The sequence below is a fragment of the Mercenaria mercenaria genome, chromosome 16 (assembly GCF_021730395.1).
Source record: "Mercenaria mercenaria strain notata chromosome 16, MADL_Memer_1, whole genome shotgun sequence".
NCBI classification, from domain to species: Eukaryota; Metazoa; Mollusca; class Bivalvia; order Venerida; family Veneridae; genus Mercenaria; species Mercenaria mercenaria.
Window position 1 is genome coordinate 2,047,200 of NC_069376.1, and position 14,618 is coordinate 2,061,817.

Consider the following 14,618-nt stretch of genomic DNA (forward strand, 5'->3'; position numbering starts at 1 on the left):
CAATTTTTTTTTCAAGTTGCCATGGTTACAAAAATTCATTCTGCATTAAAAAACAGGGATCATCCTAGGTCAAAATATTTGGGAGAAGTGACTTCTCCCGCCACAGAATTTAGGGAGAAATCGAGGAATTTAAGAAGAATCGGCATAAAAATATATGTGTGTTTGTGTAAAGACAGTGTCCTTTCACTTTTGAGAATCATTTTGTTGCCATGGAAACAAATAATAGTAAAAGCAAACTCATGTCTACTTCGCCATTTGATTTAATATATACATTTTAAATACAATTCAAAATTATGAACAAATAACAGTGTAATCCAAGACTGAAAAATATCATGATATTTAAAAATAATACAGTATGTTCATGTAATAACAATCATGATGCACATTCTTCCTTTAACAATCAAATTAAATCGAATTATCTACAGAACAGTTTAGTCAATATTTTGCTAGATACAACTTTAAATGAGCCGGGCCATGAGAAAACCAATATAGTGCGTTTGCGACCAGAATGGATCTATACCAGCCTGTGCAGTCTGGTCAGGATCCATGCTGTTCACTAACAGTTTCTCTAATTGCAATATATGCTTTTAAAGCAAACAGGGTGGATCTCGACCAGACTGTGTGGGCTGCTCTGGATTTTTGATGGTCACAAAGCCACTATGTTGGTTTTCTCATGGTGCGGCTCAAATGTATTTAACTCTTTAAAACTATCAAGACAATGGCTGGACTTTTTACGGATAGCTATGGCTAATGTAGATTTAAGACTTACTAAGTTTATTCAGAAAAGCCCTGATCATGCACATTCCAGTGCCAGTAAATACTCAGTTAATACAAACTGCAGTTGCAGAAATATCTCCTAATGCTTTTTCCAAAATTTATCAAAATACACAACTAAATCTACTATATTTATTAAAGTAAATACATGCTGGTAAAATAGGATGTTATATGCCTTGTATATCTTAGAATGAAACCTGTTTTAAAGATGACAATTTTACTTGATTTCTGAAGATTAGTAGGTGTTGTTACATGAATGAGGTCAGAAAGTCAGCTAGAAACTCAGATGTTCTCTTTAATCATTTGCCAATTACTATAATATATGGGCTTAAGTTATTACCTAACACAATATAGGTAACTTTACAAATGTATGAATTTTCATTAAATTCTGCATTGCAACATTCTTAAAAAATAAATTTCATCAGAAAATATGATTTTATGATACAGGCTTAAGAGGGAAAAAGAATTGTAATATTTCAACAGTCTCACAAAATCAAGTATACTAATACATCCATTGTTTTGCTATATTGTCTCAGTATTTTTTAAAGATTTAAAAAATCTATATGAAATAAAATTATCTATGGTAGAAAATATACAATTAGATCTGCATATGTTTGAGTAATAAGCCTTCATGTATAATTATGCTGTAAATTGGTAACCAAATCTGATGAGAACTGCAAAACATGTGCTTTTTTTTAGCTCACCTGTCACATAGTGACAAGGTGAGCTTTTGTGATCGCGCAGCGTCCGTCGTCCGTCCGTGCGTCCGTCCGTAAACTTTTGCTTGTGACCACTCTAGAGGTCACATTTTTCGTGGGATCTTTATGAATGTTGGTCAGAATGTTCACCTTGATGATATCTAGGTCAAGTTCGAAACTGGGTCACGTGCCTTCAAAAACTAGGTCAGTAGGTCTAAAAATAGAAAAACCTTGTGACCTCTCTAGAGGCCATATATTTCACAAGATCTTCATGAAAATTGGTCAGAACGTACACCTTGATGATATCTAAGTCAAGTTCGAAACTGGGTCACGTGCCTTCAAAAACTAGGTCAGTAGGTCAAATAATAGAAAAACCTTGTGACCTCTCTAAAGGCCATATTTTTCATGGGATCTGTATGAAAGTTGGTCTGAATGTTCATCTTGATGATATCTAGGTCAAGTTTGAAACCGAGTCACGTGCGGTCAAAAACTAGGTCAGTAGATCTAAAAATAGAAAAACCTTGTGACCTCTCTAGAGGTCATATATTTCATGAGATCTTCATGAAAATTGGTCAGAACGTTCACCTTGATGATATCTAGGTCAAGTTCGAAACTGGGTCACGTGCCTTCAAAAACTAGGTCAGTAGGTCTAAAAATAGAAAAACCTTGTGACCTCTAGAGGCCATATATTTCATAAGATCTTCATGAAAATTGGTCACAATGTTCACCTTGATGATATCTAGGTCAAGTTCGAAACTGGGTCATGTGCGGTCAAAAACTAGGTCAGTAGGTCAAATAATAGAAAAACCTTGTGACGCCTCTTAAGGCCGTATTTTTCATGGGATCTGTATGAAAGTTGGTCTGAATGTTCATCTTGATGATATCTAGGTCAAGTTTGAAACAGGGTCATGTGCGGTCAAAAACTAGGTCAGTAGGTCTAAAAATAGAAAAACCTTGTGACCTCTCTAGAGGCCATACTTGTGAATGGATCTCCATAAAAATTGGTCTGAATGTTCATCTTGATGATATCTAGGTCAAGTTCGTAAGTGGGTCACTTGCCGCCAAAAACTAGGTCAGCAGGTCAAATAATGAAAAAAACATTGTGACCTCTCTAAAGGCCATATTTTTCATGGAATCTGTATGAAAGTTGGTCTGAATGTTTATCTAGATGATATAGAGGTCAAGTTTGAAACTGGGTCAACTGCAATCAAAAACTAGGTCAGTAGGTCTTGAAATAGAAAAACCTTGTGACCTCTCTAGAAGCCATACCCTTGAATGGATCTTCATGAAAATTGGTCTGAATGTTCATCTTGATGATATCTAGGCCAAGTTTGAAACTGGGTCAACTGCGGTCAAAAACTAGGTCAGTAGGCCTAAAATTATTAAAATCTTTTGACCTCTCTAGAGGCCATATTTTTCAATGGATCTTCATGAAAATTGATCTGAATGTTCACCTTGATGATATCTAGGTCAGGTTCGAAACTGGGTTACGTGCTGTCAAAAACTAGGCCAGTAGGTGTAAAAATAGAAAAACCTTGTGACCTCTCTAGAGGCCATATTTTTCATGAAATCTTCATGAAAATTAGTGAGAATGTTCACCTTGATGATATCTAGGTAAAGTTCAAAACAGGGTCAGTACCTTCGAAAACTAGGTCAATAGGTCAAATAATAGAAAAACCTTGTGACCTCTCTAGAGGACATATTTTTCAATGGATCTTCATGAAAATTGGTCAGAATTTTTATCTTGATAATATCTAGGTCAAATTCAAAACTGGGTCACATGAGCTCAAAAACTAGGTCACTATGTCAAATAATAGAAAAAACGACGTCATATTCAAAACTGGGTCATGTGGGAAGAGGTGAGCGATTCAGGATCATCATGGTCCTCTTGTTACAGATATTCAAAGACTGTCATGTGTTTATTCCATTTAGATATGTTCAAGTGCATCTTTTTCAAAATACATTAAATTTTATCAAATTTAAATATAACAAATTTAATGTTATACATGCAAAAGTAATCAAACAGTATCAGATTTTTTTTATTTTAATATAAAGTCAAGAATAAAGATATTTTTCAATTACAGGGCCTTTGGTTAAACAACTATCAACATTTTTAAGAAATGACATTCTAATTTTTTTCCATAAATCTGAAAAAGAAACATTAATGCAAACAACATACATTCTTGTAATTCCATCTTCAGGGTGTCCAGTGTGAGTTCTTCTATTTATGTCAAAGGCACCAATCATTATTTTGGTCTGTGGCAATCCAAAAATGGGACAGATCTGACACACACACACTATTTTCATAAACATTTTGCCTTCACAATGACATACTGCATTTCAAACTTGTGTCCTCTACTATAGAGATGAAATGTCATCTTGTCAACACTAAACTACCTGGATCAGACAGTTATGTCACAGGCTGCACATTTGCAAGTTATAAAAAGTCTTTTCAGCAGTCCTTGTTATTTTTATTTGATACAGAATCTTGAGAAGGCTGGCTCTTCAGGTGACATCAGAGGTCTTCTGACTGCATTTACTTTTACCCTGACTGTAGCTGTCACTGAAAAATAGAGATGTGAGAGAATAACAATCTGAATGTCTTTCATTTAACTGTGGTGGGATGGGGATGGGCTCTCCAGTTAAAATATTTGTGACATCATGTTACTGGGTAGAACTACTGATCTTCTACAAGCCAGCTGGAGGGTTTCCTTTCACAAATTTGTAAATGAATAAAAATTACATACACTATTTCAATCATTTAATAAATTTTGTATAAGTAAATGTATAATATATACATCTTTCTTTTATTCTTTTAATGAAAATAATTTATCACATTGACCTCCCCCTCTTTGAAATGATTTTAAAAGGAACAATTGTATGAAATACATTAAATACTTTTGACTTTGCTACACTTTGATTAAATTTAAGATACATGAAATTCTAAACAAAGTTCATAAATATTCTGTCAAAAAATAACATTCAATAAAGCATTTATAAAGATCTGAAATCAGACCTGATCAGAGACTAAGACAAACTATAAATAAAATGTACATACCTTCCTTCCTTTTATTCCAATATAAGCATGATGATGATCATTCATTCTTTGAAGAATTAGTCTGGAATATACACAAATCAAACTAAAATGGTTGTTACTGTTGTTACATTTTGACAGATACAGGATTTCATCCTTTTCAACATTATATGGGCCACTTTAAAAGTAAAATCTGTTTCTCATACATGTGCAGAGGGTCCTTTTCTGAAAAAGGGTATATTTTAAAATTTCAAAAACTTATCAATATTTATAGTCACAATACAAATGTATGTCAATTTAAGTTATATGAAGTCCTACTAGCTATTCTTGTATCATAGATTGAGAGGTCAAGATTTCATACTTGTATGAATATGGGCATGTGGGGGACTTTATTCTTTATTTAAATACATGTAGGCCTCTGATGTGTAAATATATATAAAAAAACATATTAACTTTGACACAAACCATTTACATTCAATATGTACTTGTAAAACAGGCATGTGCAGATTAAAACATGCTGAGTTATGTGTAGTAATGGATGCAATTAAATGTTTTCATTTTTCAGCATTCAGTGAGTTTTTACTTCAGTAAGTCTATATTTCTGCAGGTACTTTGGCAAACACATACACTGTTGCAAATGACTAAATTATGATTACCTCTCTAGAACATCCACTCACTTCATAGTTGTTTGAAACTTTATCATCAAGCAGTCATTTTCAAAAGAAACAACTCACAGCTGAAAAACAAAACAAATAAATTTACAAAAATATATACATTTTGAAATGAAAATATGTCTTTATCTTCTTTTTACAAATAACATAAAAAGCATGCTAATGGTCATTTACAACCAAAATCAGGGCTTTTTCCATTATAAATCTACCTCCAATAAAAGGAGGTAATCCCAAAGAAAACAGTATGTTTCTTCCCAAGCCTGAATATGAAATTCCCAAATGGGTGGTTTTCAAAATAATGAAGCAAAAGTGTGACATAGGGGTTGAAAATTCAAACCTATTTCTTATGGTGGTCACCTATTTTTTATGATAGCAAATACTTCAAATTTCAAGGAAATAACTTTGGGAAAGTGTTGAGAAATACCAATCAGAAAATATTTCAGCCTTTAATTCAAAAGTTCAGTGAATTTCCAGTAAGATGGGTGATAAATGTTGCAGTGTTTTATGACAAGGAAATATGTATAACAGTAATTTTTTCAACATATATGATATGTAATAGGTGTCTGTGTATGGTCTGAAACTTATTTAATCAAATGTTTGTGGACATTGCTTTTTAAAATCACCCTTTCTGCACAAATCTGACATGAAAATAAAATTTTACCTAGAAAAGTTGTTGCTGAATGAAAAATAATAAACATATTATTATAAATCCTATTTTTTTCTCGCATTTTGCATGTTTATAAACCACATGCCAAATTTCAAGAATGTCCAGTAATTTTAATTTCTAAAGTTGTCAACTCAAAATTGAGTTATTTTACAGATGCACAGGGGACACATACTGAAAATAAGTGTAATATGCATTCAATATTAGTTTTTGTTCATAAAAAGACTAATGGTGGTCAACTTAAGACAGATCCTATCAAACAATTAGTTTATTCCACAAAATAACTACAAAACTGAAAAATTTCACAACAAAAACATGAAAATTTAACAGCATGTAATGCTTTAAATGAAAAATAAGTGACTTTAAACATTACTAACACATTGAAATCACTTAGTTTACATGCACTGCTTATTCATAGTAGAAAAATGACAAAATGCCATGCATGGTAAAATGGAATAGTAAAATTACATACTTAATAATGTTACTGAGAAGGTGCACAGGGGACAAATTGTAGCAAAATATATATTCATAGAATATGTTCATAGTAAGTAAGATTCTGTCAACTACACATTATTCACTAGTGAACATTTACATATGTAGGTAAACTTAAGAGCTTAAGAAGCAATAAAATTGATGTTTCCACTTTTAAACTTGAAAATTGGCAACTTCACAAAAAATGTAAACAGTGAATTTTTAATTGTCCAGGGTTACTTATATAATGCTAAATTATCAAGTAATGCCTAAATTTTGCGTGTACACTGCTAAGAATATAGAACTGCCACCACATATTACAGTAATGCTATGATAATTGATGAATGTCAAAAAAGGGTGCACAGGGGACATCACTTCTGGCTTTGTGAATGTTTAACAGTCCTTAATATGTGAAGTTGAAAGCCGCTTTTGTATCCATTGTAACTCCCTTTCAAGGAAAATAAAGTAAAATCCAGTTTTATTCAAAGAATAAAAGAAATCTGACACTTAACAACTGAAAAGGTGCACAGGGGACATTTTTGGGTGTATAGACATTCATCAAGATTCTGAGAAAGTTGATTTATTAAACAAAAAAAATTGTACTGTGTCTTCACAGCTGAAAGGATAAAGGTCTTAGAAAAACATTAGGACTTAAGAAAAGTAATGGGGTTATGAAAATGTAGTGTTCAACATATAAATTTAGTATTTTTATGCCCCCGAAGGGAGGCATATAGTTTTTGAACCGTCTGTCGGTCTGTCCGCAATTTTCGTGTCCGGTCCATATCTTTGTCATCGATGGATGGATTTTCAAATAACTTGGCATGAATGTGTACCACAGTAAGACGACGTGCAGTGCGCAAGACTCAGGTCCGTAGCTCAAAGGTCAAGGTCACACTTAGACGTTAAAGGATAGTGCATTGATGGGCGTGTCCGGTCCATATCTTTGTCATTGATGGATGGATTTTCAAATAACTTGGCATGAATGTGTACCACAGTAAGACGACGTGCAGTGCGCAAGACCCAGGTCCGTAGCTCAAAGGTCAAGGTCACACTTAGACGTTAAAGGATAGTGCATTGATGGGCGTGTCCCGTCCATATCTTTGTCATCGATGGATGGATTTTCAAATAACTTGGCATGAATGTGTACCACAGTAAGACGACGTGTCACACGCAAGACCCAGGTCCGTAGCTCAAAGGTCAAGGTCACACTTAGACGTTAAGGATCATTTTTCATGATAGTGCATTGATGGGCACGTCCGGTCCATATCTTTGTCATTCATGCATGGATTTTAAAATAACTTTGCATGAATGTGTGACACAGTAAGACGATGTGTCACGCACAAGACCCAGCTCCGTAGGTCAAAGGTCCTAAACTCTAACATCGGCCATAACTATTCATTCAAAGTGCCATCGGGGGCATGTGTCATCCTACGGAGACAGCTCTTGTTTCACTATTTTTTTGTGAAGGGGGTTCCATCACAAGATATGAAATATTGGTAAGAATAAGATGTAGTTAATGAAAAAAAGTATTTTGCTTTAAATGTGCAGAGTTTAAGTTACATAAAAAAGCCAAAGTTGTAACAATAAAGCTTGGTTTGAAAAAGTAAGCCACAGTTGAAAACTATCCTTCATGTAAAATGTCACACTTTTTTGGGTGCACAGGGGACAAAATTAGCTATATGATTTAATATAACTTTAAAACTGCTTGAGCCATTAAGCTGAAATTGCACACATTTATTGACTTCATTGATTTGGATATCATTTGCCCCAAAACACATTCTAAAACTGAACTGAATTAAAGTAAGGTGAGAGAGAAGAAAAAGCTTCATTATTTTGAAAACCACCCAAATGTGTTACCTTATATGGGTGTTTGATGTTTTAAAATGGTTTTGAAATTTTGTATATATCTATATTTAGGTTATGACAACAACATTTATAGTGTTGCTTAATTTACACAAAAAATATCTTTACATAGATTTCGGTAATTTGGAAATTTCCACATTAGACAATTTCTGAGAGCATTTTCCCAATTCCACTGGTGTTGGTGCATGGTATTCCCAGAATGATGGAAAAATGCCTGGAAGTTTTATCTTGGTAAAATAATAAGAAATGTCTGTCCAATATTTAAGAAAATAACCTCTGTATGGTCTTTGAATCTGTTGAAGGAAGTGAGCACATATCTTGCATAGCTTGGAATTTTTACATGTCATATTAAAACATAAAATATTATGAGACTCACCTGTTTTCATTGTAGTGTTATCTTTTAACAATGATCCTTCAGTCAGTTGATACAAACTTCACTTATGGAAATAAACAGACAGATGTCAGACTGATGTCTATCCACAGTTTAGACTCTTTTCTGCCAGAGTATTTTTCCCAAAAAATGTCGCTATTCAGCAAATTTTAAACGTGGACTTGGTTTGAAGGGACACATCCAAGCATCACATGCCCATTTAGCATAAAATCTCTGACTGTCATTGTATCTATATACTAAAAATTTGCAAAATCCGAGTAGAAATCTGAATTCAGCATAATCCAGGAAGTAAACTTAGATAAGCTCTTTGTGATTTCCTAAATGAAGAGCATCAAGGAGAGGTAATAAAAATAGGAAAAATGCCCCAAATCATAAACTTTGGCCCAAATCTACAAGAATGTGTCTGAATGACCCACTACGATTTATGTTTCTTTTTGAAATATCATCTTCCCTTTATACAAACAAATATACTTTTCTGCTGAGACCTGTGCACTTTTCAAGATGTAGAGCACAATATAAACATATGTTTTGCTCCATAAATATATTTTTTCTTGCAGATAAAAGTCTAGATCATACAAGAATCAAATAAATATTTGGAAATATTAGTTTGGTATGAAACCTTGTTCATTTGCCTTTAAAATTTGCAAGTACGAAAATAAAGGACACTTTCTAGTACTTTCCAGATAACAAAATAGGCATGCACCCCTACTTTTTTGAAAATTCAGCAAGTTGGGGATTTGCATCCTCGTTTCCATGGTAACTGGGACATATATTGAAAAAATGAAAAACAGGATTTTCTTAATTTTGCACCCTCTTCAAGAAAAAATCGGTTTAAAGGAAATCTGTGACTATGAGTATGAACTTTTTTTGGTTCTTACAGAGAATTGGTCTTAATTACCACATTACATGTACCACTTTTGAACGTTATTTACCACAAATGCATGAAACATGAAAACATACACTTGTAAATAGTTCTTTTTCTGAAATTATAACTGTTACAATATATTGTACTTCCACAGTTACTGAGAGAATGTTTTTCTTCGGAATACTTACAGAATATGAACGCGAGGCTAGGATTTGGTGACTGAAATACAGGGGGCAGACGAATCGGACTTAAGAAAAACTTAATAAAAGTTGTTCTTCGCAGTCATGAAAGGTAATATTACCATTCAATTTAATTTTAGGAGGAAATGTTTCAAAACAATGTCTTAACTTGATGTTTTTGGCAAATAATGAAGTCTGTATGAGATATGGCATATTAGAGATTTCAGTTATATTTATTCTCTTGCAGAAAATTTCGAAGTAAAGAAGGGAGCAAATTTACTTGTATTGAATGTACTGAATCCGACAAAGATACATTGTGAGCCGCACCTTGAGAAAACCAACATAGTGGATTTGCGCGTAGTCTGGTCTGGGTCCATGCTGCTCGTTGACAGTTTCTACAATTGCATAAGGCTTTGAAAGCGAACAATCAATTGTCCTTTTGAAATGAATGAGCATGGTCCGGTTTTGAATTTTTCAGATAAAACAGAAAAAAAAAACATTGGGCAGACAGAGAACTCGAACCCACGACCCTGAGATAAGTAGCTGGGCACACATCGCAGTACAGCTATATCTGCACGTGCGACAGGGAAAAGGGCTTCAAGGGCTACATAAGGGGCCACACTTCAGACAGTTCATTGCCTTAAAAAACTGAACAATTTCAAAGAACTGTTACGTAGATCTATCATCGTGTAAATGTATTTGCAATAATGCCGCAATGTTAAAATTTCACATAAAAATGTTGATGGTGTAGTCCGTTTTATTCGAGATAATCTCTAACTTATGCAAATAATGGTAATCTCAAAAAAAAAGAAAAAAAAAAACCCGAGCAAAATATGTTGAACAATATAATTGTTTACTTCCGTAATCTCCAGTAACCAACGATTAAGATTCAACGCTACATTGGTTACATGTTCTACATACCCTGCACAATAATGTAATGGAGCGTCGCAAAACCACGCCCCGCCAGGTCAAATAAAATACACTACAGATTTCAGCAATTGTTCTTTTTTATTTCGTTACAAATGGTATTAATTTCTAAAGGGGGACAACTTTGTGAACATATTTAAGTATCCATTGTACGGGACACTACGGCAAAACATGTAACAGAGAGGTAATGTTGATGGTGTATACATATGTTGTTTGTTTATCAAATGATTCTGTGTTTTGAAGATATACTCCAACGCCTTAAGGCATCGCCTACAGTGGCAGCCATTTGACTCAAAATTTTACATGCAAATTTTCATAAAAATAAAAGATGACTAAGTGGTAACAATAGTCAACAAATTTGTCATGATTATGTTTTAAATATCTACGTGAACATATGCAAGTAGAAGGATGTGCATTTCACTACCTGTATTATGCTTTTATTCGATATTTTTCTATGACAAAATTTTGCAATTTTATCTGCAGTCAAACTCAATATATATTCAATACATTTCAAAGACAATTACAGCCAGTTGTAAAGCAGAACGTGAAGAATAAAGTCTTCAGAAATTATTTTGAAATTTTACCTGATTACTGAATTATACACAAAAATCCCAACACCATCAAGTTATCCAATTTGTGCTATCTGTTCACACATAATTTACATGTATATAAACAGGTAATATTATAGGATTATGTATATACCTGGCTACCTGTGGTCAGGAATGCATGTACAAACAACAATTTAAATTTTATTTACATGGGGTTGTCTTTTTGTGTCTAATGCAATAACCAGGAACAATTTCGACAAAAATCCGTAGGAGTTTGCAGTATACATATTGTACTACGAAATTAACTAAAATTTGTCTTTGTGATATTTTTTATATTGGAGTTCTACTGCACATAAAATTTCAATATTTTTGAGTAAATTTTCGGTCTGAACGAGACTCAAATATTTTACAAGCGGCATATGATCATATGCTTCTGATGTTGATGATAATTAATTTGACCAGCTGTTAAGGCTTTAGTGCAGTTTTCAAGAGAAAAATACTCGGCCTGAAAATATGAACTGATATTGAGTTGTGACTCTGGCGATGCCTTAAGAAACACGGCGGACTCTTTTCGAAATCTGCTATATCGATCGGCGGTTTCTTTGCGTCGGCAGCTGCTATTCTTTGCCAGAAACAATGTTCAGGTCGGTAAAGGAGCCGAAATATCGAGCTGCCATCTAGTTTAGTTTAGTTTAGTTTATTAGTTTATTAGAGTCTCTATCACATACATACAATAACAATATACATTTACAAACATACATATAATAGTACATAACTGTTCTATATAGAACTATTAGAGACTATACATTATACATTTATTCATCGTTAAAACAATTCTTCTATTAAAACCACTTCTATATACACTAAGATATATTGTACTGTCTAAAAGCTTACTGTTATGTACACATGTTCATTATGAAATATGTGCTACATGTGAGGACAATATCATGGGGGAACCAAGATTCCGACTCATTCTGCCCCAAAGCATTCATAAGAAGACAACAAACAATCTTGATTCTCCCACAACATTCTCCCACATTACTTGCACAAAAATGTCTGACGCCGTTGTAAAATTAAAAAGCAGGTTTTTGCACAATCTCTTATAATATCATCATTTGTAAACAGAAGTATGAATTTTTCTTCCTCTGTCATATTTCCAAAATCTACATTTAGATGTACAGCTTTTTCAAATAGTAAATTACGTAGATCATTATACATTGGACAAAAGAACAGAGTATGTATTTCATCTTCAACTAAAGACACACAAAATGGACAAGTTCGAGCAGCAACAGGCAAGTTTTCATACCGCCCAGTTTCAATTCTCAACGGGGCAACACCGGCTCTAAATTTTGCAAAGGCAGCCCTGTGAGATCTAGACATAATGAGTTTACAATAAGTTTCTACACCATAATCCTGTTTAATTAACTTATACTTTCTTAACTTATTACCTCCTCTTCCATTAATTCCATTAATTCTATTGACATTTTGTAACCAATTATTTTTAAAATCATTCATTATGTAATCTGTAACTTTGGTATTGAGTTCTCTTTTATTAATAGTTGTCTCATTATTTACAATAAATTCTGAACAATTCATCTTACGTAACAATGTTTTAACTCTAAAATTCCAATTCCTACATCTGTAGTTACCAATCTTGTCTAGATATACAAAAATTCTTTTATTCAACCTGTTATTATCCATTTTACTCATACGAACAATGAAATTATCAATGCTAATCCACTGTCTAGCGAGTGGCGGTGTCCAGCCCATATCGCCTGATACTGCACCGGTCGGCGTATATCGCCCTACACCGAGGAAAAAACCTCATAGCCCTATGCTGAATAGCATCAACACAGGAATACGACCTTTCCCCCAAATAGAGGCACCGTAAGCAATAACAGGCCATACAAGACTATCATATAACTTAGAAAATACATCGAAAGGCATACCGCCTAATTTATTACATCTAGCAATAAGCAAGCCTAGAGCTCTACCAGCAGACTGCGCAACAAATTTTGCAGTTATTCCATAGTCCAAATGTTCAGTTAGAGTAAGGCCTAAATAGACATATTTATCAACAACAGCTAGTGTATGTGGGCCACAGCAAAAAGCAATATTACTTCGAGGTTCACTCTTTGTCCTGAAATGGATAACTTGGCTTTTTGTTGCATTGACAGACATATTATTTGTCTCGGACCAGACACTAAGGACATCAAGCAACAACTGCAAATCTGTCTCACTCTCCGCTACTAGAACAATGTCGTCGGCATACAAAAGTATACATAGCTTTTCGTCTTCACCAATGTCTATACCAACATTCAGCAGTTTAACATTATTTACTAGGTCATTTATGAACAGATTAAACAAAATTGGGGATAAACTACATCCCTGACGTAAACCTGTCTTCACATTGAACCAATCACTATTGACCCCATTTAGTCTAATACAAGACTTAACTGAGCTATACAAAGATCTCAAAGCATTTAACATTTTTCCTTTCACTCCATAGTTATACAATTTTTCCCATAACTGATTTCATAAATCAAGTCGTATGCTTTTCGAAAATCTATGAAAGCGCAGAAGGTTGACAATTTTTTCTTAATACGACTATCAACTAAGTTGGTTAATGACGAAAGGTGATCAACAGTGCTCCTATTTTTCCGGAACCCATTCTGTTCATCAGCCAGGATATTGTTATCCTCAACCCATTTTGACAACCTATTGTTTAACACTGCACAGTACAATTTATACATACAAGGTGCTAAGCATATCCCCCTATAATTCATAGGGTCTCTTGGGTCTGCAGTATTAGACTTAGGTATTGGGTTGATGATACCCTACCCCAGTCTGATGGAACATATCCAGTACTAAAACAAGAATTGAATAATATATGTAAGGCAGATGTAGCATTATCATTTTTCAAAACTTCCATAGGTATATTGTCAAACCCACAGGCCTTGTTTCTCTTTGCATCAAGTACAGCTTTTCTTACTTCAAAAATAGAAAACGCATCCTCAAATAGAGTTTCATCTGTTAACAGTGTGTCATTTCTATAAAAATCAGGTGTAAAATACTCTGTATTATACAAGTTACTAAAACTAGTTTTCCATTTATCAAGAACAACATTTACATCTGTTGAGATAACATTATCATCTGTAATAACTTCAAAAGGAATAGATGTTTTTGAAGAAATACTTATTTTACCTATTCTCTTCCAAAATTCAGAACCATTACTATTAGCTTCATTTAAAATATCATTTTGTACCTTAAACCAGTAAAACCTCTTAGCCTTTTGTACCAATTTATCAAACTCTTTCCTTTTTTTTACATAACATGCCTTTAAAATTGTTTTATCATGAGCATTTTTACACTGCAACCATCGCTTTTCATGTACACACATAGTATTCCATGCCAAAGTCAAATCATTATTCCACCAGGGTTTCCCCAACTTTCTCTTCTTATTACATGTACCTGACAAGATTTGGATAGATTTATGAGGCAAATGTTTCAACATATTTTCCTTTATAATTACA

At 33.6% G+C, this 14,618-nt stretch overlaps 1 long non-coding RNA gene across 3 annotated transcripts; it reads right to left on the minus strand.

The window, feature by feature from the left end:
- Positions 1-242: 242 nt before the first annotated feature.
- Positions 243-9,921, minus strand: LOC128549412 (uncharacterized). Of its 3 annotated transcripts, none has more exons than XR_008367574.1 (4): positions 8,552-9,921; positions 5,163-5,242; positions 4,531-4,591; positions 243-4,035 (listed from the first exon to the last, which is right to left on the minus strand). It is a non-coding gene; the product is annotated as an uncharacterized LOC128549412 (long non-coding RNA). The 3 variants fall into 3 exon arrangements; XR_008367575.1 differs by lacking the exon at positions 8,552-9,921 and having other exon boundaries at positions 243-1,473; positions 3,368-4,035; positions 5,163-7,101; XR_008367573.1 differs by lacking the exon at positions 8,552-9,921 and having other exon boundaries at positions 5,163-7,090.
- Between the last annotated feature and the right edge of the window lie 4,697 nt (positions 9,922-14,618).